The sequence below is a fragment of the Heterocephalus glaber genome, unplaced genomic scaffold (assembly GCF_053883595.1).
Source record: "Heterocephalus glaber isolate CG9 unplaced genomic scaffold, H.glaber_assembly_v1.0 deba00001504, whole genome shotgun sequence".
NCBI classification, from domain to species: domain Eukaryota; kingdom Metazoa; phylum Chordata; class Mammalia; order Rodentia; family Bathyergidae; genus Heterocephalus; species Heterocephalus glaber.
Genome location: NW_028258324.1, coordinates 53,549,552 through 53,565,344, shown reverse-complemented (window position 1 = coordinate 53,565,344; position 15,793 = coordinate 53,549,552). Strand labels below are relative to the sequence as shown.

The 15,793-nt window shown below is 37.1% G+C and overlaps 1 protein-coding gene across 12 annotated transcripts in view; it reads left to right on the top strand.

Moving 5' to 3' along the window:
* Positions 1 to 15,793, top strand: part of Tbl1xr1 (TBL1X/Y related 1) — a 168,633-nt gene that overhangs the window by 6,319 nt on the left and 146,521 nt on the right. The gene's annotated exons all lie outside the window — the stretch shown is intronic.

Genomic DNA, 15,793 nt, shown 5'->3' with positions numbered 1-15,793 from the left:
TTTTTAGAATATTTCCATATATGTAATGAGGTATTTTTGGAGTAGAACCCAAGAATTAATGTGAAAGTCATTTGTTTCATATGCATCTTGTGCACATACCTTGAAGTAATTTTATACAGCATTTTTATTGTGCCCGAGGTTTGATTGCATCCTGTGAGATGTCCTGTGTAGAATTTTCCACTTGTTGATCATGTTGGTGTTCAAAATGTTTTGGATTTTGGAGTATTTTGGGTTTTTTGATTAGGGATGCTCACAACCTGTATGTGTACCAGATATCATAATGCTTTTGCTTTGAGATTTCTTTTTTTTTTTTTTTTTATCTTTAAGGCTGTTTCCTTATTTTTTATTTAGTAGTGCACCTATATAAGATTGTGGCTTTTTAAAAATTTTTTGTGTTTTTCTAGATCATATCCAGGGCCTCAAGCATGCTAGGCAAGCACTCTACCACTGAGCTATACCCCCAGTCCCTTTTAAATTGTATTTTGAGACAGGGTCTGGCTAAATTGGCCAGGTTGGCTTCAAATTTGTTGTTTTCCTGTTTCACCCTCCTGCGTAGCTAGGATTATAGGCATTTGCCACAGTGCCTGGCTAAGATTGTGTTTTTAGCTTTTACTCTATTACAACATTCTGACCACATTGGAATCTTATTTAAGTCATTACTATTAATGTGTTAACATTCATTCTGGGGTGTCTCTATTATACAGTGTAAATGGGTTTAATCTACCAGAAGAATGTCATTTTAACCATCTCCTTCAGTAGGTTTTTATTGTAGTGCTGTGCCATATTAGTTCTAACCAACCAGGGTAATTGACTCTAAAGACAACTAATTTGGTGTAACATCCTTTCAAAGTTTTTAATACTTAGTTTTAAAATGTAAGTTTTCCAGCATGATTTTGAATGAGTACAGAATGAGTACAGATTTTGAATGTACAGAATGAGTTGGGTGTTGCCTTGCTTTCTGAGAGTTTAGATTTGTAACTCAGAATTGGTAAATCCGGTATCAGTAAAGGTCAGTAATTAAATTTCAGTAAATGTAGAAAGAATACCTAGATTAAGGAAAAGTTTATGTGACATGAATGTTTGAGGGCTGAATGCGGAAGAATGGGTGCTGTGTTTAAACTGGAGAATTTGCTCTTTCCTTCTTTATCAAAAGTTTCCTTCAGGAGGTATTTGAAAAACAGAGAGAACTTGCTGATCGTAGATCAGATGTGGTCATTCCAGTATCTTAATGGAATAGTCATAGGAAGTTGTGTTCTGGATGTTATTCTTTTTTTTTTTTTTTTTTTTTTAATAAAGGCAGTGTAATTTTTTTTTTTTCCTTAAGGCAGAGTCATGCTATGTAGCTCAGGCTCACCCACAACTGTGTAGCTTGGGGATTACAGTGTGCACCACCATGCCCAGCAAAATACAGTGCTTTTTTTTTTGAGTGGTGCTAGACCCAGTCCAGAACTTCATACATGCTAGGCAAGCAGTCTACTGCTGAGCTATACCTCTAGCCTAAAATTTTTAATCACTTTAATGTGATGAATATTTTTTACTTTTTACACATAAGATACCAATCTGCTTGATATTTTTCTATTTTGTCTGAGGTCAGATGTATCAATTAGCACATTTACTTCTTTCTCTGTCCTTTTTAGCTCTAAAGTGTAGGACATGACGAGGCAATCTGTGACTCGATTTTTAAGTGATGTTTTGTGTTTTTGTTCTTGTGCTTTTGGTAGAATGGTGGGTAACATTCCAACATTGATCCAATAGTAAGCTATCAGACAATTTTTATAAATAATTTTTTTGCAGAAATGTTGTGTGGGGAAATCTGTGTATGTATGGAGATAATCAGATGGGCCATGTATAATGATGCAGACCTGTAGCCCCAGCTATTTGGAATTACAAGCAAGTTTCAGATCAACCTGGGTAGTTTAGTGAGAGTGTGTCTGAAAAATAAATTTTAAAAGGATTGGAGATGTAGCTCAGTGATAGAGTGCTTGAATGAGGCTTTGAATTCAGTCTTTGGCATTATCAAAAAAAATATATAAAGTTTGTTCATTCAACCAATAATTGAATGACTATACTCAAAACTTCAATTACTATATGAAAATTCTAAGATTCTGTCATTTTTATGATTTTTGAGGGAGATTTATGTGTAAAATTTGGTCAAGAATATCTGACTAAAAATCTGCATCTTAGATTAATCTGGAAGGCACTTGACATTAACCCTAAGCAAACATCTTGCCCAAATGTGTTATAGAAATAGCATATTTTGCTGTTTACTTTCAACTACATATAGAATGCAGCCTGTGGACTAGGAAGAAGTGTTTTATGTTTTTCCTTTAATTTGAGCAGACTAATTGCGTAGAGTGTGTACTAACTTTGTTCCATTTCTGTTTAGTGGTTATCATATGTCATTAATTCACAGTAAAAGGCAATTGGGTCATCTACTTTTGAGTTTCTGAAATAAGGTAATGGGAATAATGAATTTCCTTAATATTTTTTCCTTTTCATGTAATTATCTTGATGGAGTAGAATTTTTATATATGGATGAATTTTAAAATGCTATTTATAGCCATAGCAATATTCTTTAGCATCTTTTTATATAAAATGTAGTACAGTACATACGTAATGTTTTTTCCATAGTAAAGTGATAGGTTTTCTTTAAATTGCCTTTCTCGGTCATCTTTAAGCAGTATGCAGTCTATGCAGTATGTAGATTGGGATTAGGAGTATTGTACAGGCATTTTTTTTGCATTTAGGAAGTAGAGTTTTCCAGTTCTCATGCGAAAACAAAATAACAAAATAGGCCCTCATTGGGATTACATTTTGATCTTACATTTCCTCCTGTCCCGCCAGCAGAGGTCACCAGTTTTGACAGCTGGTGAGAAATGTTTTTGTGTGAATTGTTGCCTTATAGATTTATGTAGGTTTGGTGCCTGTGACTTTTTGTTACTACTTTTTAAGGATCTTGTCATAAGTATGTGGAAATTACAAAAACAAAAAACAAACAAGGGCAGGGAAGCCTGTGTAGTCTGCTCTCATTTTATTTAAAGAGGGAAGGACAGTAGAAAAGACGCACAGTGGGTATGTGTGGATGTGCTGAGATTTGCTCTGGAAAGATCACTAAGAGACCAGCGCTGGGAGTTGGGAGTGGGGGTTGGATTAGTCAGATCATTTTTTACATGTGGGGAGATATGTTTTCTTGTAGAACTTTTTGAACTGTTTGAATATATCCCATCCTCCATGCTGCCCCCCACCATGGATAATCCACCGTGGATTATTTTTATTTTTTTCAATTTGCTTTCCTTTTTTTTTTTGAGACACCGTCTCACTGTGTAGTTTAGGCTAGTCTTGACCTCACTGTGTAGCCTAGTCTAGCTTCGAACTCTCCCTGTGATCCTCCTGCATGCTGGAATTACAGGCATGTGACACTTCACCTGGTCAGTTTTTATTTTTTATTAGTACATATTTGTAGTGCATAATGATTACATTCCTTGTGGGGAAGTATGCCATTTTGGAAAAAGTAATTGTGGAGAAGCAAAGCATCCAGTTAAGACTTGTTATTCTTTCAACCTGGACAGAAAGAAAAGTATGTTTCTTTCTCCTATGCTTTTAGTCAGTTATTAAAGAACTGGATCTGTGAATATTTCTGGTATCGTTTAGTCTCAGATTTCTTAGCAGAATTAGGGTAGTTATATAATTAAACAGTGTTGATTCTGTTTGATACTGGGTCTTCAGAAAAGTGATGAACTGGTGATTTTTGAGTCTTTTCTAAGCTTGATAATTAGAAGTAATTCAGTGCGTACCCTAAAAGCAGGTTTTGGTTTCTTATTTTAAAGGTACTGTTTTCCCAAGAGTTTGGGAATCAGGTGAAAATCGAGGTTCTCACAGTTTAGTAGTTGATTTTAGTAATTATGACCGTCTTTGGTACAATGGGATTTGTTGAACTATCTATGGACTGTGTTAACTGAATGGATCCTACTATAACTTGTGAACTTTATTACTGACTCCAATCAGATTCCAGTTCTATTTTTGGTTCCGTTGGTTCCACTTGTAATTGGGCCACTTGTAATTCTTCAATGACTGTTTACCACTAAAGGGACTTCCCTTGCAGCTGTGCTCATCATTTAGGACTTCAGCTGGAGCAGCTGCAGAGAAAGGTGCCACCTGTTTGTGCGTTAAGTCTGCTGCCCTGTGAATTGACACCTAGCCTGCCCTGAGGCGGTGACCCTCTCAGCAGTACCAGGAAACTATGGTAGGTGGGATCTGTCTGCTGGCAGGAAACTCTCCCTATAGGATGTTAGTGTGGTGAAGAGCCGGAGCCAGATATACCTGGTTGAATCCTGTCACTTCCACTTACTGTTGAAAATTTATATAATCATTCCAGTTGGTTTCCACTCCTGAAAAATGGGAATAAAAGTTAATTCTTTCTTCACTGAGCAGTTGGTGAGAATTAACATGGGACTGCATGTAAAGTGCCATGGGGGAATTCTCAGTAAATGCTAGTTGCTTCTGCTGCTGCTGTTAGCTGCAGCAGCAACAGCTGTAGAAAGGGGCAGAAAAATAGTACTTCTTACGGATTATTCAGTGAACTTGTCATGGCTACTATGGCACCTGCAGAGCTAGGATGTGTAGAATTTCCAAGTCAGGACTGGGACTAGGTTTGGTGACTGAGCTTTCTTTCCTCTAGAATAAGATCGTGTTCTGTGGAGCTTTGTTAGTGTCTGACATATATGTTGTTTACAGTAATATATTGAGTTTGGTCACACTTTGCTAAGATGTCTTGAGAGAAAAGATTGCTACTTTTCTTATAAAAAAAAAATCTGCATTCCTTTTCTCCAGCCCCTAAATCAAGTACGGTTGGTTGGTAGTGGCTACTGGGAAGTCAATCATTTCAAATATGCATTATTTATTTATTTATTTACTTTTGCTGAACGGGGACATGAGTTTTCACTAAAAATATGTATGACATAAGAAAAAATGTGTATTGCAAAAATAAAGAAGTTTTTAAGAGTTGATACTTTAACACCTGATATGCCCTCATTTTCTTTACTCTATTTTCCATTAGAAACATGCTTTTATAAATGTCTACACTGATTTTATTATTTATAATAATGATTTAACTCAATGAATTTAGAAAACACTGTTCAAAAGAGTATGAAATTGTAGGTTTTTTTTTTTTGGTCAAGACAGGATTTCACTGTGTAGTTCAGGCTGGCCTCAAACTCATGGTGCTCCTCCTTGCCTCAGTTTCCCAAGTGCTGGGATTACAGGTGTGAGCCAGCATGCCTGGCTTTGTAATTTTTTTAAATAGGTTTAGAACTAGTATCCAGAATGAGAAAGTTGTTGACATTCTGAATAACAGAACATAGATAAGTCACATTTATTGTTGCTATGTCTTTAGGTAGTATTGTGAGACTATACTGTGTTAGGATTCTGACGTTCAGATGCCCAGTTTTCTGAGATATGTTTTATAATGATTATTTTGATTGCTGTTAAATGTAAAGTATAAGCCATTTTTTTGGAGGTAAAATCTGCAAGCAGCTCTGGATTAAGAACCTGAATGCTTTTCATAAAGGGCAGTAATGATTAACAGAGCAATGAACATTATACTAAGGTGTTTTTTTGTTTGTTTGTTCGTTTTGGTTTTTTGAGGCAGGGTCTCCCTTTGTAGTTTAGGCTGTCACTGAACTCACTATGTAGCCCAGGCTGATCCTCCTGCGTTGACCTCCTGAGTGCTGGGATCACGGGTGTGTACCATCACACCCAGCTATATACTAAGTTTCTTATATTCTCTTAAAAGAACAGATTTGGATAATTATTTTACACTATTTTAAACATGCTATAACACGTAGGGTACGTGAAGCTACACTAAAGATTTAAGCTTCTTTGTGTGATAGTCCTAAATTGACATTCCGACCTATGACTAGTACTGTCGTTCTGTTTCTGGCACAGATCTCTTCTTGATCAAGAATTATTTAACTTGTTTCTACTAGTCAGAGCCTTTTTTTCTGTCACCCATCTTTGTCTTCAACTGGTAGAGTGTCTGACACAGTGTAGAGTTGACATTCATGTTGAGTTGAATCCATAAGGCTATTTGTCTGAGTTTCCTAGTACGGTCAAACCTTTCCTTTTGGAAGGTGATTCACATGTATAAAAGTAGAACAGTTCAGCCAGTTTGACACATTCATTACCCCTTTGACTACAGTAAGAATTGTGAGGATCTATTTTGATTAACTGTAGCTTTCTGCTCTGTAGTTTTTGGCATCTGGCAAACATTGGTGATAAAAGAATTATTATGCTCAAAACCTGGGTAAAAGAAACAAAGCATGACCTGAACATTAGCAGTTGTATCTGAGTTAGGATATTGTTTGAACTTGTCCACTTGTTTCTTGTATTCATGTACTCCTTGGAGTCCCCCCTTGTTTTTTCCTTTCCTCAATTTAAACCTTGATCTGATATTATCTGCCACTGTTCATTGGCTGTAATTCCTGGTTTTTGATCTTAGTATGAGCATGAGCTTGTACTCCACATGCCTACTGCTGCCCGGCACCTTTGACCGAGGCTTTCCTATAGGGCTCAGAGTATGTGTTCACTCCACAGTTTTTGTCTTGCTAAACCAACCTTTGGTTCACAGGTGATTCTGTAGCCCATATTGGCTCTTAATTCTGAGTTGTTCTGTTCCTGATGTGCTACCCAGTCTACCATGGAAATAGCAGCTTGTACTTTCTATGTTTCCACTTTTGGTTGTAGGATTGCAGTGGCATTACAGTTTCATTTGTTGATGATGATGATGAGTGGCAACAAGGACAGAATTGGGAAAGGAGTAGGTGATGGCAATACCAAGTTGTCATGGTGAGCTAGGGCATACCCTTTACTTCTAGTTAATGATGAAAATACTCAAGATAATTGAGACATGGCGTATTTAAAGTAAAGGTTAGGGGTAAGAGGTCTTGGTCAGTTTGATTCCGGTATCATTTGGAGCCTTCCAAAGTGGATGACCCTTTTGACAGAAGGGGAGGTAGTTGAGCTGCTGAATTGAAACTAGAATTTTTGGTTTAAAACTGAACTAATAATGATTGCCACATTATTTCAATAATATATTTAAAGAATACTTACAAATGAGTTTTAAAAATTCATCAGTAAATATAAAATTACCAAAGATAGTACATGTAAGAAATTAGTATTTTTACTTCCCTCAGTGTTATTAAGACAGACAAGGTATTACAAAATGGGAATGTGTTCATCTCATGTGCCTTTCCTGCTCTTATCATTTACTTGTCTATAGGAGGATGCTCTTGATCAAGTAGATAACTTGGTTTTCTTGTGTGTCTGTAGACACTGCTGCTGTGGCTTCTCTGCCTGGTTTCTTCCACCTTTTTTGGTCAGACATTTCAGGGATCTGGTTGCCTTGTTTCCTCTAAACTCACTGGGCATGGCCTTTTCTTCCAGATGACTCTGATCTTTCTTGCTAGTTGATAAGTTGGTTGGTTGGTTCCGTTGATCTTGACAAATCAGCATGCAAGTGACTTTCTAGAAGTGAGAACTGGTAGTGACAGGAAAAGTGGCTTTTAAAAATCTAATAGTATAGTAATGATCTTCTGATAAATATTATGATGAATGCACATTGTGTAATTTAAAGGCAGGGGTTTGAAATCCTCTGAAGAATGGCTCCCACTGTGAATAGTCTGGAAAAAATAATCTGGTTAGGTTCGGGAATAATTTCTACATCTTTTGGATACATTTTATTTGCCTCTCTGGAGTTTTAGATAAACTTCAGTTCTCTTATTTGCACAATGTCAAATACTTAAATAAGAAGATTTAATTAGAATGGAAGCGATAATAATGTAAGTTAAAAAGAATACCTCCTTGGTTGTGCTCTGGCATGTGTCTGTGTCCTGAATGGACTTTTATGTGTGGATAAATAGAAGAATTATATCAGTATAACAGGGGACTTGCTCTGTTTCTTACATTGTTTTCCCCAGGATATTTATGTTTTTGCACTAAATAACAAGAGCTGAGCTCAAAGTTCATTAAGAGCTGAATGCAACAAGTAGTAAAGGTCACCAAGTTTCTTTCTTTGATCTAGTTTGGCTATATTTTCAGTCTTGAAGTTACTACATACACTCTCCCTGAGTTGCATATGCCTAAATTTAACTTAGCAAAGAAAGTGTAATTAAGGATTAAAATGACTAAAACAAATAATCGATAATCTATAATAATAACAACAAAGAAAAGGTTCAAAGGGGTAGGGGTGGCAGGAGGGGAAGGGGAGAGATCAGAATTACAGGCTTGAATCTGGAAAGAATCCATATATAGAATGTGTCTAAAATTACAGGAAGAGATGTAGATAGAGACTAGGCTGGAGCTCATCAGTGGGTTGGGAAGGAAGAGTCACTGAGATCAAACGAAAGAAGGGTGTGTTTCCAGAAGAAGCACATACAGCTATGTACTCGATAATGTGATAAATGACTGTTACTGTTTTAGGTACTTACCATAACATGCTGTGCTTTTCATCCTTTAGAGCATAATCCTACTTACATAAAAGAGTGTACTGTAAAACAATGTGCTGCCATGCCAGTGGTAGCCTCATGTATCTCGTGTTTAACTGTGTATTTGGATAATACCAAGGGGCCATCACAGATGACTGACGTATACCTTTTCAGTTTGCACTTATAAGTTGGCAGTCTGTGTGGTATTTTGAGATACACACGGATGAAATTGGCTAATAACATTTCTCATTATATTTCCATCACGTATCACATGACTGTATTGAAATTTAAATTAAAAAAAAAATTTGGCCTATGTGGAGTCTACTAGCTAACTAGAATATTTTTTCCAGGCCACTATTTGTGCAATTTTGGTTTTGAAAATCTTTTTAAAACAAATCACATCCTCTGATGTCTTGTTAATGCTTGAGATGTTTTTTAAAATTATATGGAAAAATGTTTAAGTACTTTTCAGTTTTGTCTTGGTTGAGTTCTATATTTGAATATTATTATTTTTTTTCCCTTGAATTGTTTTTCTTTGAACAATTTTAATTTTTGTATATGTGTGTGATAATAAAGTTGTTATATATTTTAAAATTTAAGTACTTTTTTTGGTGGTTGTTTTTTGAGACAGGGTTTCGATATGTACTTCAGTCTGGCCTTGAACTGGCAGTGATCCTTTTGCCTCAGCCTCCCAAGTGCTGGGATTACAGGCGTGCTAAAATTGAAAACATTTTAAATGTCTTCTTTCAATCTTGTTTCTTTCCTCATAGCGCAGTTACTTTTAGCATGTGACTTTTCATGAAATGAAGTTTTCCATGAATGCATTTACTGTCTTATAAAATGTGTACCAGAAATATTTATGTGTATTATTTTGTCTAGCACAATAAAGGTGCTCAGGAAATGTCATTTGCTTCTTTCCTCTTCATCAAAAGCGGTTACATTATATTAAGTATAGCATTCAGATGTCTTTCCTTAGCCTGTGAACCCTCTTCATTCTGCCCTCCCTTCCCCCACTGTGTGATCTGGTTCCTGGCCATCTCAGAAACCTTATCACATTTCACTGCACCCTTCGCCTTGTTCATTGTTCTCAGCCACACCTACTGAACAAGCTTGTTCCTGTCTCCTCATTTTAATTGCTTTGTTCTTTGGCTCATACTCTGTGCCGAGATTGTTGTGTAGCTTAGTCTTTTTTTTATCATTCAGATCTCAATTCCACTGCCAGCACCTTGGAGAGGTTACGCTGAGTAGCTTCCAACCCTCAGCCATTTTCAGTCACAAGAGCCTCTTCTCATAGCACTAATCTTTGATTTTGTTGTTGTTACTACGTTTTATGTTTTTTTGAGACAGCGTCTTGCTATATAGTTAGACTGGTCTTGGTATTCCAGGTAATCAGTCCTCCTGCCTCAGCCTTCCTAGCCTCTCTGTGAGATAGCCTTGTTCATTGATTTTTTTTTTGTTTATTTTTTCCCTGCAGAATTTAAACTTCATGAGAACAGGAATGAGCTGTCTTACTTGTCACTCTGTCTCCAGTACCTAGAACAGGACCTGGCAGGTGCTTACTATTTGAATGAATTAATGTCTTAGGAATGTTTTTTGTGACTAGCTGATAGCCTTAAGCTGCTGGATCATCCTTTCAGTAGAATATTGGAAATAATTTATTAAAAGTTCAGCATGTAGGGGAGGGTTAGAAGAGATTTTAGTAAATTAGTTTTAGTAAAGCTCAGTGACGTGAGTGTTTCTGCTTTTCTTCAAAGAATGCACTTACAGATGGTATTTGAATTAGTCTGGAAAAAAAACAGGTAAAGGAATAATTGATGAACCAATCTTAAAATGTGATTTATGCTAATCATAAGTGTTAGACTTTAAGAAGTTAACATTTCATTTTTCCTCAATTGAAGATACATATTTTACCATTGAAGTAATATGAGGTGAATACCACCACCACCATTTATGTTTAAGGTTCAGAAGATTTTGTAGTTTGCCTATATTTATTTTGATTAATCATAGGCTACTTCCCAATGTTGACATGAGTGAGAACTCTTTTAGTTGTACTGTGGAAACCCAGCTCAGGTTTTTGGTTTATTGCAGAAAGGGTATTCATTGGCATGTGGGCATATTTTTTTGGTACCGGGGATTGAACTTGGGACCTTGTGCTTTTGAGGCAAGTGGTGGAACCACTGAGCTAAATCCCCAGCTCTAATATTTATGTCTTAGAATCTTTTTTGGTACCAGGGATCAAACTTGGGACCTCGTGGTTGTGAGGCAGGCGGCGGCACCACTGAGCTAAATTTCCAGTGGGCCATATGGAATACAAACCTGGATGGAATAACTCAACAATGGGAAGAATATTAAGTCAGCTGGACTTCACATACAGCCAGCACCAGAACCTGTTTGAATGCTACCACATCTGTCAGCAGTCCTATTTTTTTTTTAATAGGTTGATTTCATTCTTTCTTAGTAGATTGGCTTTCTTTATACGTGGAAACATTACTTGACAGTACCTGATTTTTTTTGTTGTTTTCCTGTGTTGCAGTGACTGCCTCTTTCTTTCATTTGGAAAACTCTTGAAGGACTCTATATAATCAGTTTGGTTTGAGAACATGGTTGCTTCCAAGTACCTGGAGGGAGGGGGAGGGCAGTGGGCACAACAGTTGAGTAAACAAGAGAACTGCTAAGGAGACTTCAAATTGTGCATCCATTTATATAGTTGGGAAGGTTGGGCCTTTAAACCTGGCAAATGCAACTTAAAATTTTCCTTTACCCAGAAGTGACACATCTTTTGATTTGTAATTCTACGCCTTTTCAAGTAAAGATACCATTTTAAAAATGAAAAAGTCTCGTGTAGTTGTAATTTTATGTACTCTATAACTAACCAGGGGGGTTCAAGTGAATTGTCTTCTCAAAGTGAAATACATAGGAAAAATGTGTTGCTGCATATTTTGATTTTCTTTTATTATTTCTGGTCTTGGGTTTTTGAGACTGACAGGGTCTCGCTATGTAGTTCAGTCTGGCTGTGAACTCACGGGGATCCTTTTGCCTCAGCTTGTTGAGTGTTGGGATTACAGGCGTATGCCACCATGCCACCTATTTTGGTTTTCTTCCTAACATTATTTCTGTTAATTAATTTATTTATTTATTTTTGGTACTGAGGATGGAACTCGGGACGCGTTGCACTTGTGAAGCGGGTGGATGAACCACTGAGCTAAATCCCCGGCCCACTTCTGCTAATTTATTTTTTTTGTTTGTTTGTTTTTTTGTTTTTTTGGTACCAGGGATTGAACTCAGGTCCTTGTGCTTGCGAGGCAGGCGATGGAACCACTGGGCTAAATCCCCGGCCCACTTCTGCTAATTTAATAGCTAAGGGAAGTGGATATTTGAAGGCACTTAAGGAAATTGTCAACCTACTCATTATACAAATGTAGATTTTTTTAATCTCTGAGGGTGACCACCTTCATCCTAACCAGACTTTTAAATAATTTTAATGTTTAACAAAATTGAGTTAAGAATATTTTACTAGCTCGCCAAAATGATAAAATAAATGGCCCTGTAGAAGAAGCCTTTTGTGCTCTACTAGATATTCTTGTGGCGATTATTTGCTTCATCTTTAAAACACCAGACACAGTCTCTGAGGTGTCTTCTGGATCTAATGCACTTTGACTTGTGATTACCTGTGTGATTTAAAATGGTTTTGAGCCAAGTAGCAAGGAAAAGTATACAGAACTAATGTCTGTCTGTACTGGTTTTTCTTAAAATATTTCCATCTCAGACATCTTCATTAAAGTTGGCCTCAAAGAAAACATGTTTTAGATATTTGAAGAAAGAATTTGTATTCATTAGTATCATGTGTTCAAGTGGATTAGTTATAACCCGTTTCCTTGTAAAGGTAATTAAAATAATTACATAATTCAGAGTGATTTTTTTTCCATTTAATACCCTGATTTTCATGAAATGATTTCTGAAACTCAGTTTTTCAGCACTGAAAGTTTTTGTTTGTGTGTTGTTGCTGTTTTTTGACACAGTCTTGTTTTGTAGTTCAGGCTGGCCTTGAAATCATGTAGCCCTTGTGGCCTAGCCTAAGTGCTGGAATTTCAGGTGTGGGCCTCCATGCCCAGCAGCAGTTAAGATTGTATCTTGCTCTGTGTCCTACACATTTTAGAAATTGTGTACTAAAAGTGTTATTTGTTGAGTACTTTGAGAAAACATTCACATTTATAACTTTACTGAAGTTTCAATATCTGCATATATTAAAATAATTTAAAATAAAAATAGATTTATGAATTCTGTAATGGGGAGAGGGTATCAGGGCATAAAGAGACCAAACAGTCTTTTCTGGCAGTTTGGTTTATGTCTAGCGTATGGTTTATAAGTTAGAAACAGGGACCAGAGCAGGAACGATAAGGAGGGACTTTGTATGCTGAGTTTAGACGTTCTTTGGGAACTAGTGAAGGATTTCAAGCAAAATAGGTATGTTTTCACCGTAATGTGGTGTGTGTGAAGAATGAGATGACAGTTGTGAAGGAAAGGGGTTTAGCTTTGTGCAGGAGGAAAGTTGAGCTGGTGGAGCATAATAGATGTGAGTGATGCCACCTAATTCTGGCAGTATTGGAAAATGGTCCATGAATTCTGCGAAAAAGCAATTGGAAATTCAGGAGAGAATGATGTTGAAAAGGAGCTAAGTGTCTCTGCTTTTTCTCTTTGATTTTCTTTTCCCTGGCTTGCTACTACTGCTCCTCATTTGGGGAAGAGGAGTATGAAAATTGGGAGTTTATGGGGATGTAGAATTCACTTGCTATCTGAATAGCTATGCCCCAGAGCAAAAGCCAGGAGACTGAGGAATGGGAAATCGCTGCTTGAGAAGGAGGAATCAATCCCCTTTTCCTTAACCAAGGGACAGTTAAATTAGATGCGAATATGGGAATAGATGTAAGAAAAATAGATTGGTATAGTGTAAGTAATTGATGAAGATTCTAGCAGATGTAATTTTTATTGAATTCCAGGATTGTCACTTTTCCACATATTTTCAAAACTATTTGAAGATTTTACATTAATATAAAAGTTATTAGAATCTCAGTTTGATATTAGAAAATTAACCTTTTATGTATAATTACATAACATGATTATAATTATCTATTGCATTTATGAACTTATGAAATAATCTAAATGTTTTTGGAAATAGGGTCTCACGTAGTCCAGGTTTGCCTTGAACTCACTAAATACCCCAGGCTGGCCACATTAGCCCAGGTTGCCCTCAAACACAGTGATCCTCCTGCCTCAGCTTTCCAAGTGCAGGGATTGCTGGAATTACAGGCATGAGTCACCATGCCTGAAATGGTGAAGTAATTTTAGACTTGGAGAAAGAAGAGTTGCAAAGATAGCACAAAGTTCCTATGCCCCTTTAGCTACACTAACTTAGCTTCTCTAGTGTTAAAATATTACATAACTGTGGTGCTTGTATTTATTGAACCTAACCTGCATTGATAGAACAGTAAACTAAACTATGGATTTTATTTAGATCTCAGTTTTCCCTTTTAATGTCTTTTTTCTTTTGCTCCAGGACACAATCTAGGATCCCATGTTCTCTTTAGTTGCTTCCTTAGTCTCCTCTGATCTGTGATAATTCCTGCTTTTTTTGATTTTCGTGACTTTGACACTACAGTAATTTAGCATTCATCATTGGATCTTGTCTGGAGCAGGGATTATTGTGTTTTTTAATTTTGTGTTTATTTTTTGCCATCCCGGAGACCTTCACACTTCATCCTTAGTACCTTTTTTTGTTTTCCTTTAGCCAGCATCTTGGTAAGTCTCTTAAGTTGCCCCAGCTGGGTTATTTTGTATTTTCATTTTTGTGATGCTGGTGATCTAATCCAGGGCCTTGCGCCTGCTGTGCAAGTGTCTGCCACTGAGTGATAACCCCAGCCCAATTATTGTTGTTTGCCAGTGATTATTTTCTTGTTCCTTTATTCCTTTTACAAGTATTAATTGGAGTACCCCCTACCCTAGATTTCTTCCTTTCCCCCTGTTTGTTTGTTTTTGCTGTGCTGAGGTTAGACCCTGGGGTCTTGCATGTGCTAGGTAAGCACTCTACCACTCGGCTACATTTCCAAGCCTTCTCCTAGTTATAACTGAATAAATTTGAAAATAAATATCATTGTGGGCCTGAAGATATTTATTTTGTTCTTTGGATTATAGTGTAATGTTATCACTACTTATTTTGTGTTCAACTTATCCCTGCTTTGACTACTGGAAGCTCTTTCAGATTCCCTTTCAAAATACTCTGCCCTGTGATTATTATTTTTAAGGAACTTACTTTCTGACACAAGATGTTGCATATTCATCATATAATTTCTCTTTCCCAGCCCTAGATTCAGCCATTTCTCCAAAAATCCCTGGGTTTCTTTTATTGACATTACCAAAAAGCTTGTATTCTAAATCAGGAAGTAATGTCTTTGTATAGATTTTACAAGGTCATTATTGACCTGAGATTCTATAGCAGCTTTAATTGCCTACTTATTTATTACGTATTTATTGGTGCTGAGGATCTAACCCAGAGCCTTGCACGTACATGCTAGGCAAGTGCTCTGCTACTCAGCTGTATTCTGAGCTTGACAACACCTTATTTAGGCTTCTGAGGCAGTTATTCACTCAGGAAACTTTATTTTAAAAAGTGTTTGCTGTCGGTCAGGATTGTTAGACACTGGAAATCTAGGGCCAAATAGGATATGACCATTGGTCTCAAGGACTTAACAATTTAAATGTGAGAAAGGTCTCTTCTTTTTTTATTCCCTCCCTCACTTGTATTTGATCGAGGCCCTGCTGGGTACTAGGCACTGAGCAACAAGTTGGCAGAATACAGTAAGAGCTGTATAAGCGTAGCAGGGGTGGCTTAAGGACCACATGGAGGGGTTTCTTAACCCATTCCCACGTCAGGAGCAAATCTGTGGGCTGAATGGGGAGGTGGGTAAGGGTAGGAGAAGAGAGGATGGACGTTGCGGGAAGAGGAATTGTACAAAGACATTAGGGATAGTAATGTGAGTTGGGTCTAAAGATAAGGTGTGGGATAGTGGGGGAATGGGAAGACGTGGTGGCAGTATCCAAATCATGAGAACCCGGTGGGTAGGCCAGGGCACTGGGAAGATGAGAGGCCCTTTGGAGGAATTTGAGTGGGAAAATAATGTAAACAGAGCACCTTGGTTGATGCATTAGGTCAGCAGGCTATTGTGATAGTGATGAGAAAGAAGGTCTTAATGAAGACCTGTGACAATGTTCTCAGCTTTTAGTGGGGACTGGAATCACCCAGAGGCTTGTTAAAACAG